Genomic DNA, 13,335 nt, shown 5'->3' with positions numbered 1-13,335 from the left:
AGAGGGAGCCCTCATGAAAGATGGACAACAAGCATCAGTAAGCATAAGCATCAAAGAAGAAAATCTTGTGAGTCCTCCCCAAATAGGGCTAAGGCAGGCGTGGTGGGTGCAGAGCAGGTAGCAGAGAGAGCTAAAGATGAGAGATGGCCGAACCGGGGCTGGGAAAGACCATGTCAACCCTGAGAGAAGACTGTGTATAGCTCTTAGCGCCAGATCATGGGCGGCCCAGGGGAAGAAAGGCCTTGTACTTGGCAGAGAAGAAAGGTTAGCTAAGGGGAAGAACAGGCCTGGGGGTGGGGTGAAGCTCTTCTGCTAAGCCATGATTGGTGCTCTAGGGTCAGCAAGAGATTAATTTGGGCCACAGGCCTGAAGGGACTAGGGCTGGGATGAGTGCTAGTGTTTTCTTCACCTCTGCCCTGCTTTCCCAGCACACACACACACACACACACACACACACCTGACCAACTGACCTGCCACTGAGGCCACCAGACACCAGAGAAAGAGTGGAGGCTCTGTGGGCGGAAGGCCCTGATGCTCGGTCCACTGGGTGGGATTGGGCTTGTGGTCTTCTTATGTCTAAAGCAGGGTGGGTGAGACCTTCTGCCCTGGGCCCTGGGAGGCGTGCAAGTCATCACTGTGCCCGTGTGAGGCACGAATGTGTATTCCAGAGCCCAAAGCTGCTAGAACCCCCAGGGGCTGCTCTGGGCAGAGAGTTCTGGAGGAAGGTTGTGCCACAGTGACTTACTTGGCTGGCTCCAGGTCCTGAAGTCTGCAGCCCGTCTCCTCCAGGTTTGCTTCCTGAACCCCAAGACACCAGCTTGGGTTTGCTGTGAGGCCTGGTGCTCAGCAAGGCTCAGGCAGAGGCAGACACGGGATGCACCGCGGCCCATCAGGTATGTTTGCTCTTGTTGCTGAGCAGGGAAGTTCTCCTCTGGGTCACAGCTCTGATCTCTGTCCTATTTTAGGAACTATCTCCTGGCCCCATGGCTGGCCTTAGACCTCAGTGCCTGAAACTTGGGCTTGAACCCTGCCTATGTTCTTGGCCACAAGCCTAGCTTTCTATCATACCCCAACCACACCTGATTGGCCATAGGGTTCTGCTGGAGTTTGGGGAAAGACTTCAACTCAGCCATACCTCAGTCTATAAGGTTTTCTCCCTCCCTTCTCAGCCTAGCTGATTGGTCTTTGTCCATCAAACCCTGGTTTCATCATCACCTCTCACAGAAAATCTGCCCCGGGTGCTTGCCCCTCCTCTGGGCTCCGTCAGCCTCCATGCCTCTCAATTCCACACCATTTCCCCCTCTGCTGGCACTTGGAGGTAGGACTATGCGTTGCATTGGCACATGGTAGGTGCTATGCTGTGCAGTGCTTAGTCACTCAGTTGTGTCTGACTCTTTGTGACCCCATGGACTGTAGCCTGCAAGGCTCCTCTGTCCATAGGGATTCTCCAGGCAAGAATACTAAAGTGGATTGCCCTGCCCTCCTCCAGGGGATCTTCCCAAGCCTGGGATCAAACCCAGGTCTCCCACATTGCAGGAGACCTGTCTGAGCCACCAGGAAAGCCCACATAGTAGGTATACTGACAGTATTTACTGAATGAATGAACCATCAACCCCAGGCCTCACTTTTCTGCTCAGTGACCTTGTTCTTTGAAGCTCCTATTTGCTAGCAGCAGTTTGCTTTAGTTCAGGGCTCAGAAAGCAGAGCAGGCAGCCCAAGTGAGACAAGTGCCCTGTTGTAAGACTCCAGTGTCAACCTGAAGTGTCTAGTCTCACCCTTAGAGAAATCCAGGTACTTATGTGCTAGTACTAACTGCTTAAGTTCCATTTTAAAGGGAAACAGGTTATTAAAGATTTGTGTATGAAAGTGGTATAAAGATGAACCTTTGAGGGACTTTCCTGGTGGTTCAGTGGCCAAGACTCCACATTCCCATTACAGGGGGTCCAGGTTTGATCCCTAGTCAGGGAACTAGATCCCACACTCGGCAACTAAGAGTTCACCTGCCTCAACAAAGATCAAAGATCCCACGTGCCATGACTAAGACCTGGTGCAACCAAATAAATAAATGTAAATAAAATAAATATTTATATAAAAAAATTTAAAGACAAACCTTTGACTCCTTTGCAAACCAGGACACACAGACCCCTGCCTCCTCCCCCAAGGCCTGTGGTAAATGGAAGGGGCAGGGGAAGAGGCAGGTCCTAGGGCAAGACGAGATTGTCAAGACGAACAGTTGTCCCTCAAGCCCCATACTCAATCGGGTCTTTCATTCCCTCCCAAGACGCAATAGTCTTGATGGCATTCAAACCCTCCCCTGCTGCCATGGGGACTCAGGGGGTCCATAGGACCTTCAGGACAGCAGGCGGGGGTAGGTGTAGGGGACACAGTAGCTCTCACTAAATGGCGGCTTGGGTACCTGGGTGCCAAATGAAGCTTGTATCAGACCCTGTGCCACAGTACAGCCTGAAGGACTCAGGATAGCAAAGGCCTGGGGTGGCGGGTGAAGCTTTGAAAATAATAAGAGGATGGGTTCCAGATGGGTTTACCAGATGTGTAAAGCTGGTTCCAAGCTATCATCAAGGTCTGTCTACAAAAAGAACATCCTCAAAAATGATACTGATAGGAGACTTCACTGGTGGTCCAGTGGTTAAGACTTCACCTTAGAATGCAGATGGTATGGGTTTGATCCCTGGTTGGGGAGCTAAGATCTCACATGCCTCAAGGCCAAAAAAAAAAAAAAAAAAATCAAAACATAAAACAGAACCAACATGGTAAAAAATTCAATGAAGACTTTAAAAAAATGGTCCACATAAAAAAACAAAATCTTTTAAAAAAGGATACTCGTAATCAAAACTACAATGAGATACCACTCCCCCATCCCCACTACTAGGATGGCTATAATCAAAAAGACAGATGATAACAATTGTTGGTGAGGATGTGAAGATGTGGAACACTCATACATGGTTGTATGATATGTAAAATAGCAGCTGCTTTGGAAACCAGTTTTGGGGTTCCTCAAAATGTCAAACATAGCATATGATACACAATTCTACTCCTAGGTATATACCCAAGAGAAATGAAAACATAATTCATACAAAGACTTGTACATGAATGTTCATAGCAGTTTTATTCATAATAGCCCCAAAGTACAAACCATCTAACTGTCCATCAGCTGATGAGAGATAAAATGTAGTGTGTTCACACAACCCAAGGCTATTCAATCACAAAAGGGAATAAAGCATTGCTACATGTGGCAACATTGATGAACCTTAAAAAAATCCTCTGAAGTGAAGGAAGCTGGGTCACAAAAGACCACATGTATGATTCCACTTTCATGAAATGTCCTGAGTAGGCAAATCCGTAGAGACAGAAAGTAGATTAGTGGTTTCTAGCGGTCGGTAGGAGGAGGGAATGGGGAGTAATTGTAAGTGGGTTCTTTTTTTTTTTTTTTTAAGGGGAGGTGGTGTTATGAAAATGATCTGGAACTAGGTAATGGTGACGGTTGCACAACATTGTGAATATATTAAAAACTACTGTATTGCCCACTTTAAAAGCTGGAATTTTTGGTGTGTGAATTATATCTCAGTTTTTAAAATCAGGGGAAAATGACGCCTATGGAGAGGAGTCAGGGGAACTGAAGAAATGAAATGGATCGCGAGAGTCGCCTGTGCCCGTCCGTCGCCTCCGTTTGAACGAACTTTAAGCTCAAGAACCGGCACTGAGATGGCCTTCGGGAAGCGACGCTGGGGACTGGATCTAGGAAGAAACACGGTCCGGGATTAGAAGGGAATGCGGTTAAGGTGGCGGCCTGGGATCGCCTAGGACAGGGGAGGCGTCCGTAGGCTCCGAAGTTGGCCGGGCGGGAGCGGAGATTTAAAGGCTGAAGCGCAGAGGCTCTTAAAGAGGCCCGGGCGAATTCCCACTCGGCGTCCACCTTAAAACCAGCTCCCGGGCGCCGGTGGTCGGGGCAGTCGGACCCGAGTAAGTCCGCGGGGCCGCGGGGGAGGCCCGGTACGCGCGCCCTGCTGGGTCCCGGGAGTTCGGCGCAGGTGGCACAAACCTCTTGAGCCGCGCGTCCTGGGAGTCAGGGGCCCGCTGGGGTGGCAGGGTCGCGGCGCCAGGCCCGGCCCCCCCAGCGCCCACGGAGGCGGCGCTCTATTTTTAGCTGGCGCTGTTGCAATATAAGGAATGCGCGTCTCGCCTGGCTCTAGGCTGGGGCGCGCGCGGACTGCGCGGTCGCTTTAAGGCGGCGCCGGGGCGGGGATCGGCCGAAGCGGCCGGCAGGCCGCGGGCCCGAAGCCGTCAGTCCGGCCGCCGCGGGGCCGGGAGGGCGCGGCGCTGTCTTCTGGTTGGCGTGGGCATGGAGGAGGTGGCCTGAGGCCGGAGCCAAGCTGGGCTGGAGTGCGCGGTGAGAGGTCGGGGCGGGCTGGGAGGGGAGGGGACCGGCCGGGCGCTTTGTTCCGGGCGGGAGGTGTGGCCGCCCCGGGCCGGGCCGCGCTCGCCGCTGGAGGACTGCGCTCCGGGACTGGCCTTTTACCCCCATCGCAGGCTCCAGCGAAACCGTGTGCGATCGAGAAGTCGGCGACCATCGGGACCCCAGAGAGATGGGCCTGCTCACCACCTAAAAAGCCCCTTTCATGGTAACCGCCCTTGGGTTCCTTTTTCCTTGGGCGAGAACCCGCGGGGAGTGGGCGGCGGGTCTCGAGTGGAATGGGGAAGGGTTGGTGGTGGCTCTTTATGTTTTTAGAAGGGCGTTAACGAGGGCAGGGATCTGCCGAGAGAGTTGTCAAATTCATCTGAATGATAAAAAGCAGGCTGCTGCATTAACAGTCTTTTGCGGCGCCACGGGGCTTGGGGCTCTGGTCACCACCAGGGCCCCGGCTCATTCATTGAATGGGACCTGCAGGGGCGCCCACTGCGTGTGGGGCACAGTGCCAGATCCTGTGCCGCGGGGAAAGTAGGGGTGCAAAGTGAGCCCTGTGTGTCGGTTCTGGGATCAGGGGAGCACAAGGACTGTGAAACAGACAGGGTGGAGGGTCAGGGAAGGCCTCCTGAAGGAGGTGATGCCTGGCAGAGCATGGGCACTAGGCACCCAGATAGACTCTTGTGGCTGAAGCTGAGGTCTGTGCTGGCTGGGGCCAGAGGCCCGTCTGGAGAGGCAGACAAGGGCCACTTCATCCGGGCCCTGATCCCTGCGCTCTGGGATTGTCCCTTCTTCTCCCCCACCCCCAGCCCCTACTCCTAGCAAACCTCTTTGGGCTAGAATGGTTCTTGCCCCTCCAAGACTCACACTGTGCCCTGGACCTGATCAGAGAGGGTAACTGACAAGGCTCAGAACTGTAGCCTCAAAAGAGTGACCTTCCTCACAGCAGGAATGATGAAGAAATCTGACCAAAAAGCCCTGAAGCTCCACTGTAATAATAGCTGCCAGCAGGGCTTACACAGACCAGGCACTTGACTTGTCTATGCTTGCTCATCATTTGATGAGACTCCAGAAGGGTCTTCTTATTACCTCCGTGCAGTTGGGGAACAGGGGCTAGAAAGAGTCAGTAACTTGTCCAAGATCCTGTCTAGGGTCCATGTAGACCCTCAGCTCTCCAGCCTTTCCGGAGAGGGTCTGGCTGCCCCAGCTTCATGGCTCCAGGTGCAGCCTGTATTAGGCTTTGACTCTGTTGCCTTTCACTGGTTGGTTCAAGTGTGGGGTGGTGAGCTGCTGGTATTAATAACTGACATGTGTCAGGGGCTTTGCAGCAGACAAAGCATTTTCACCATGACAATTCTTAGAGCTGCTCCTACTTCTCTTCCCAGGAAAGAAACTTGAGCTGGCTAACATATTTGTAAATCTCCCAATTTCCTGTAAATCGCATTTCCCTGCTGACTAGGGGACTGAAAATGTTTTGGGTCATGATTTTGACCCTCAGTCTCATGTCATCCCTAGCAGCTAGTTAGCTTCTCTGTCTGTGGATTAGGGTGTAGTTTATTCTTTCTCTGCTAGGTCAGGAGGTTTGAAGCTTTGATGCTCTGGGGTTTTGAAGCTACAGGGTCTGCCAGCCTCTATGGGGGTGGGGTGGGTGTTGTGTAAGCCAGGAGCTCTAGTAGAAACTACCCCTTACCCCCCTACTTCAGCATTTCCTTATGGGGGGTGGGGGCGGTCAAGGTCCTCTGCTGAATGCTGGTGAGGCAAGTGACAGTTGTCCAGGGCTGCCAGCTCTGTTTGTATTTGCCACTACTTATGTTTTCAACCTGCCTAAGATATCTTTGTGACAGGTATAACATTTATTAACTCTAACCACAGGTATTTCACACTTTCGGTTGATCTCAGTTGCTTAGAGAGAGACAAGTCCATTATCCCTGGGGTTGGCTCCTGAGCTTGAGTGATCACGTGGAACCAGGGAAGACTTCTGGGCTCTGATGGACTGAACCAGTTCCTGGAGCGTCTGGGTTTAATATCAGCTTGATTCACAAGTTGACCAGCCTGCTGGATCAAGTCACTTCTTGGGGAAATATGACCTCCATTTTATATTTCACATCTGGTGTCATCACCATCTCCCAATGAAATGTCCCATAAGGAGTATGCCTCCCTGCAAGCAATTGAAAACATACCTGTTTATGAATATCATGTAGTTTGCACAAAACACACACATGTGAACTAAATGAAAACGCATTCTCATGTGAAGTTGGATGTTCTCAAGTGTCCAAAAAGTGCATTGAGTTCCAAAGGCTCCGTACCTGCCAGGCCTGGGGCAGGTATCTGACTAGCTAGAAGGTACAGTTACCTTTGTCTGGGGATGGGAGAAAAGAAGGATGCTTCTGGCTGCAAATAATGAAACCCAAGTAATAGTGGATTAAGCAGAGTTTAGGTCTCCCAAAGATGCTCTCAACTCTGGTGAAGTCTCTGTATAGGGATGGGATGTTAGTGCCACTTCCAGTAAGTTCTTGCATAGGACAGGCAGCCAAGAAGGCTGAGTGTTCAGAGCAATGGTTTTTACCTTCTTGGGCCACTGCCTCTTTAATATGCCAGTGAGAAGCCCAGAGAAATGTTGCTTGGATGTATGAAGTTAGGCATCAGTTTGGGAGATTTGTGGATCTCTGAAAATGAGCCCTGGATCCCAGGCTAGATCCGCTGCTTTACTGCTGTTCACTGACAATCTGCTCTGAGGCTCTGACCTCCCAGCCAGGCCAGCAGGCTGTCGTGGTGGAGCCGGATGGGCATCAGTTCTCAGCCATGAGAGGAAATCCATGCCACCAGCCAGCAGATCTGTCTTGTGGAACTTGGAGAGCGTGGTGCTGCAATCTCTTCTTCAGACAACAGAGGGCGTTGTCAAGACCAGGGGGACAACCTCACTGCACTCGCTGGTGTCTGCTATGCCTCCCTGGATGCCCATCTGTAGTCTTCCAGGCAGCATTCTTGCTGCCATAATGAGGCTGGTGCTGCATGTTCCAACTCCTCACCCCTGGCCATCTACTGAGCCTCACCACCAAGCCAAGGGTCTGTTGCCCACTGGCGTGATCCAAGACAGCTTTCTGCAGCCATCCACATTGTAGGGGTCATAAAGTAGCAGTGTGTATTTAGCTTTTAAATGTCCCTATCATTGTCCTTTCATTTTTTTTTAATATTTATTTATTTGGCTGTGTTGGGTCTTTGCTGTGGCATGCAGGATCTTTAGTTGCAGTGTATGAACTCTCGGTTGGCGGCATGAGGGATCTAGTTCCCTGACCAGGGATTGAACTTGGGCCCCCTGCGTTGGAAGAACAGAGTCTCAGCCACTAGACCACCAGGGATGTCTCTCATTTAGTATTTTTGATAGCTTTAGTCAGTGGAAATTGCTGATAGCCAGGTGGCCAAATGACAATGTGGGTTACCATTGGTTATGAGATGACTTGCTCAGAGGGGCACATTTTCATCTACAGAGCTGGCATCTGGCCACCTAGATGGATAAAACATTGTGATTTGGATGTGGGTTGTGTTGCTAATGAGATTTTGGAAAGTACAGGAAGGGATTTGGCTGTTGAGCATGTGGTAGTCGAAGGAGGTGGCTGGGGATGGTGTCCTGAGCCCTGATTTGGGCCCTCTGTGACCCTGTCCGTAGGGCCTTGGGAGCGTCCTGTGCTGCAAGGGCTCAGGCTCCATCTGTGACTTCTCTAGCCCGCCCTCAGGGTTGTCATGGGGATTAGATGAAATACACAGATGAGAACATGCTTGGGAGACCAGAAAGGGCGGTAAGAACTAAGAGCATTATCAGTATTCAGGCAGCCTTTAGATAACAGAATCACAGACCAGGAAGGGGCCCCTGGAGCATATTTAGTCTCAATTCAGACCCAAGAGAGCATATTTCTCATAGTGGTGAGGTAAATGGTTTTTAGGCAGGACATATTTTAATAGTTACATATATACTTACTTATGTGTATTTTAAAAATAAAGGTATGACATCAAACCTATTTTTTAAATGGCTATTTTGCTCAGATTAAGGCCAAGTAAGGCTTTTAAGTTAAAAACTATGCTGACTTTTAAGGTAAAGATTAAGCCAGTAATAGTTCAGTAGTAGACATTTTGGCCCAAATGGGCCCTTGAGTAGAGGCTGGGAAAATTTTTGCAGCCTTTGAGGAGCAGAGCTTAGCTGGGCCCTTCTAGAGGCAGGGAGGCTGCTGCCCCTCAAATCAGTTTACCCAATGGGGATTCATTCATCATTCATTCATTCATTCATTCTTTCATCCTTGAAAAGTTCTTTCCTTTCTTACCTTAGCCTGTCCCACTGGATCTGTGCCACATGAACCTTGACAGTCATGCTTTTCTCCAGCACAAGCAGCCCTGCATTCTCCAACCTATCCTCAGATGACGTGGCTTAAAGATAGTCTCTCTAGATGTCCACTCTCCCTCCGGGCTGGACTGGACTGGAGGCCCTGCATTGGCCATCTCTAAGCCTCACGGCAGTTTTGCTGTTAGCCCTTTCTTTACAGATGTGGAAACAGGGACTCAGAGTGGTAGTCACCCCCATGGCCATGGCCTAAGAGGGGCAGATCCTGGAAGGAGTCTCACCAAAGTCTGTTTGGTCCCAGAGGGCATGCTCCACCTGTTACACAGTGCTGCTCCCAGGACTGATAGATAACGCTGGTCATTCTGATGACATCTCCCTTCTCTCTCAGTGCTCCTGGGGCATGGCCCATGGGGGTCTGGCCCGATGAAGTCAGTGCTGAAGTGGAGTGGAGGCCTTGTGGGGAGAGGGGGCAGAGCCGTTCACACACAGGGATGCTGTGAAGCGACAGCACCCATGGAGGTGCAGGTGCGGCTGGTTGACAAGAGAGGCAGAGGGACCCTGGATGGTGGTAGTTTTCCCCTAATTTCCATTAATCCTCCGGTCAACCAGGAACCCCTCCATCATTTGCATACTTGACATATTTTGTAATTTTCAAAAATATAAAAATACAAAGGATGATACATAACAAACACCATGTACCCATTACCCCAATTGAGCAGATGGGACCCTTTTGTCTGCCCTTGATCCCTTCTATGATGGCAGGACTTCATCACATCCCTGCTCAGGAGACCTGGCTGGCTGGGCCTGCCCTCAGTCTCTGACTGACTTTCAGAGCCCCGCTCCCAAGTTTCCATGTCTTGGCTCTCTTAGCTCCATGTCCCCAGCAAATTCAATGAATAACCACCTGGGTCTCCATCAAGGTCCTCAGTAGATCTTTTTGCTGCCTGAACTCACACTGGGCAGAGATAAGTGTGCGTCTCGGGATTTAACCTATTTCAAAAACTTCCTCCACCCACATACATACCTGCCTTGACCATCGTGGTTTCAGGCCAGACTGTGGCGCATCATTTAGTCATAGCTACCCAAACCAAACTGTGATTCAGATGGTAAATGTAAATATTTGGAAAAGAGAGGAAAAAAAAAAACAGTTTTCTTTTTCTGATTAGATGACAATTTGTTAAGCTGCTCATCTTCAAAACCTTGAGCAAAATACATTTTATGTTCTAAAGTGCAGGACTGCTTTGAAGGAAGGAAGATGGAGTCTGATATAGTGCCTTTCTAACCTCTAACATGGCCTTGGGAAAAGAGCCTGATGTTGGGAAAGATTGAAGGCAGGAGGAAAAGCGGGCAACAGAGGATGAAATAGTTGGATGGCATCACAGACTCAGTGAACATGAGTTTGAGCAAACTCAGGGAGATAGTGAAGGACAGGAAGCCTGGTGTGTTGCAGTTCATGGGGTCACAAAGAGTCAGAGACGAATGAGCGACTGAACAACACCATCGCAGCCTTGCCAGCTGTCCCTTTCCTGGGCTTCCCCGGAAACAGGGCTCCCGTGTGCCTGGCCCTGGGTCCTCCTACCTGCCAAGCGTTCCAGCTGCAGAGGGGGCAGCTCTCCATGAGGACAGGAGATGGTTTCTCACCCCAGTCTGCAGGCTCCTTCTTCCACCCCGGCTGACTGAGCTGGAACCTGACATGGCCCATTTGCATGTAGCTTAGGCTTGAGTTAAGACAGTTAGCAAAGCACCACTTGTAAAGCTGTGAAGTAAAAATTTAAAAACCTTCTGGAAAAGCCCTGCAGATTGGCTTTTCAAGGAGTCACTGTTGGAAATAGAGATTTCAATTAGTTTTGTGATAGAATACAGGGACCTGAGGTGGTCCCCAGGTTTTCTTTACTAAGTGGTGAGAATGAGTTGAAATGTTTCCTGTGCCTGAGTTGCCAACAAAGGATAACACTGTCTGCATCCTTTCCCTTGACTTGATGGAGATGCTGCAGAAGCTGGCAAAGGCTGGAACCCCAAAGACCTCAGAAGGATCTGCTTTGTTGGGGTTTCTCTTGCAATAGAAATGGTCAGAGGCTGTGCCAATGAAGGCAGTTAAGTATATTCTAAAGCTGATAACTATTTGTTTATGCAAGAATACACATACATATTATGTTGATGGCCTACTTTTTAAAGAAAAGTTTTGGTTCCAAAAGAATCTGCTAAGTAATATTTCATTATATATAGGTACCACAGCTTCTTTATCCATTCATCTGTTGATAGCCCTCTGGGTTGCTTCCATGTTCTAGCTATTGTAAAAAGTGCTGCAATGAAATTGGGGCACATGCCTCTTTTTCACTTATGGTCTTCTCAGGGTATGTTACTCAGCCATATAAAGGAACACATTTGAGTCAGTTCTAATGAGGTGGATGAAATTAGAGCCTAAGAAGTAAGTCAGAAAGAGAAAAACAAATATCATATGTTAATGCATATATGTAGAATCTAAAAAAAATGGTACTGATGAACCTATTTGCAGGGCAGCAATGGAGACTCAGATATAGAAAACAGACTTGTAGACCCAGTGGGGGGAAGAGAGAGTGGGACGAAGGGAAAGAGTAGCATGGAAACATATACATTACTATGTGTAAAATAGATAGCCATTGGGAATTTGCTGTATGATGCAGGTAGCTCACACTTGTGTTCTGTGACAACCTAGAGGAATGGGATGGGGTGGGAGGTGGGAGAGAGGTTCAAGAGGGAGGGTCACATGTATACCTATGGCTGATTCATGTTGATGTATGGCAGAAACTGTAAGTATTAAAAAAAAATATTTTTTTAAGAATCTGCTATTCATACTCTATGTTAGGATGTCCCTTGAATCCTAACTACCCAGAATAAAAGTAAACGTATTTGTAAGCATGTGGTGCTGTGTGGAGACAGTCAAAGATGTGCTGGAGCTGAGGAGACCCATCCTCCCTTTAGAGCTGACCATTCTGGGGGGGCCTGGGGACAGGTTCTTGCCTCCCCAGAGCATTATATATTCATTTCAAGGACAAAATTTGTTTTGATTCAGTTCTGTTTGTTTTTTCTTCTTTTTTAGCCTTTAGAACTTTTAACACACCTTGAAAATTCCCCCTTTTAGATGACCCCAAACTCACCCCTTTGTATTTTAATTCCACTGGGAATGGAGGTCCCAAGGGAGAGGCAGAGGCAAACGCATCTTTTTTGGGGACTACCGTTCTCTCACAAGAAGGCTCGGCAGCCCAAAATAGCATCCATCATGTTCTTCTTTCAGTGCCTGTTTTATTGTAACTGGAGATGATGGAAAAGGGTGGAACCACAGTCCCAAAGCCTTGGGAGCATATGTTAGAAAAAATAACTTTCGTAAGATATGTCTTCTCAGTGGTCCCTCCACACCCACATTCCTCAGGTTGAGATTCCCCAGGCGTCAGAGTCAGGAAGGCCTAGGCTCCCCACATGCTCCTCACACCCATTCTCTTCTGGAAGAGGAAGTCAGCCCCCCCCCAACCCCCTTGCCCTGCTGGTGCTCCTGGGGTGCTAAGACGGGTGACCCCCGCCCCACCCGCCCACAGGGCTCCTTTCCACTTATCTGGGGCTGGGTGGATGTTTCCTGCATGTTTGAGATTTTAAAGAGGAAATCAAAATAAAGAAACAAAGCCTTTGTTTTACTTCTGGGCTCAAACTGAGGGCGGCTGGAGGGATGGAAAGGGGGAGCAGGAGCAGGTCACTTGGCGCTTCCACAAAATAACCATTCTCATAAGCACTTAAGAGGGGCTTTTTTTCTACTTGGGGCTGGTATGTGTGGATAGGAGAGCTGGGTGGAGGCTGGGAGAGCCCCTGTGTGGAAGGAAGGAGGAGAGGGCCCAGGCAGGGTCTGGGGCCGCCAGCAACTGGCCTCAGGGGGAGGCCTCAGGGCCCCTCAGTCCTCACTGCCTTCCTCAGAGGACCCACAGGAGAGGGGGGAGGGTCCTGGGCCACAGGCCCCCCTACGTGTCCTTTGTGTGACCTTGGGCAGGTCCCCACCTGCTTGGCCCTCCTTTGCCATGTCTGTAACAGAGACGGGGCTGCTGTGACTTACGTGTCCTGGCTGCGCCGCCCCCCTTTTTGTTTAATCCGGTTAGGCTGGGCAAGCTCTCATCCCACAGATGTGGAAGTGGGGAGATGTTCTCCCTAACAGTTCTTTGTTTTCCACAAAGATTTTCTCCCTGTGGAAGCTCTCTGAGAGTATCATTTATTTTTCTTTGAAGATTACCAGTTCATTGATGGAAACCCTCCCCATCCGCAGTATTTCTGGGGATTGCAGGGTGGGGGATCAGGCCCACTGGCTATCTGGGCTCCAGAGTCAGCCGCCACACTTTGCGTGGGTCCCCTAAGTGTGGCTTCCTCATTCCCTAAGCCCCACCACGAGAACGCTGTTGTGTGTAACAGGCTGTCGCCAAGGGCCTATAAGAAAGGGCCCATCGCTCAGAATGGGGCAGAAGTTAAAAGTGAGTGCCAGACCTCTTCCCCCTCTTCCCCTATCTTCCCCTTGGCTGTCTGTCTCCTCAAGCCTAGTTGACTGCCCTTTTCCAGGGACCGC

The 13,335-nt window shown here is 49.9% G+C and overlaps 1 protein-coding gene and 1 long non-coding RNA gene across 7 annotated transcripts in view; one reads left to right on the top strand and one right to left on the bottom strand.

Moving 5' to 3' along the window:
* Window positions 1-3,108: 3,108 nt before the first annotated feature.
* On the bottom strand, window positions 3,109-4,314 carry LOC139034800 (uncharacterized). Its single transcript, XR_011487352.1, has 2 exons — window positions 4,061-4,314; window positions 3,109-3,756 (listed from the first exon to the last, which is right to left on the bottom strand). It is a non-coding gene; the product is annotated as an uncharacterized lncRNA (long non-coding RNA).
* Window positions 3,781-13,335, top strand: part of MRAS (muscle RAS oncogene homolog) — a 67,596-nt gene continuing 58,041 nt past the window's right edge. The window contains exons 1-2 of one of the 6 annotated variants that reach the window (XM_070466685.1): window positions 4,215-4,408; window positions 4,549-4,640. The gene's annotated coding sequence lies outside the window, so the exon portion shown is untranslated. Of the gene's footprint in view, window positions 3,982-4,214; window positions 4,416-4,548; window positions 4,641-13,335 lie in introns of those variants that run through there. The other 5 variants (XM_070466686.1, XM_020913404.2, XM_020913402.2 and 2 more) reach the window with 5 other exon arrangements.

The sequence above is a fragment of the Odocoileus virginianus genome, chromosome 4 (assembly GCF_023699985.2).
Source record: "Odocoileus virginianus isolate 20LAN1187 ecotype Illinois chromosome 4, Ovbor_1.2, whole genome shotgun sequence".
NCBI lineage: Eukaryota > Metazoa > Chordata > Mammalia > Artiodactyla > Cervidae > Odocoileus > Odocoileus virginianus.
This window is presented reverse-complemented; position numbering and strand designations above follow the sequence as displayed.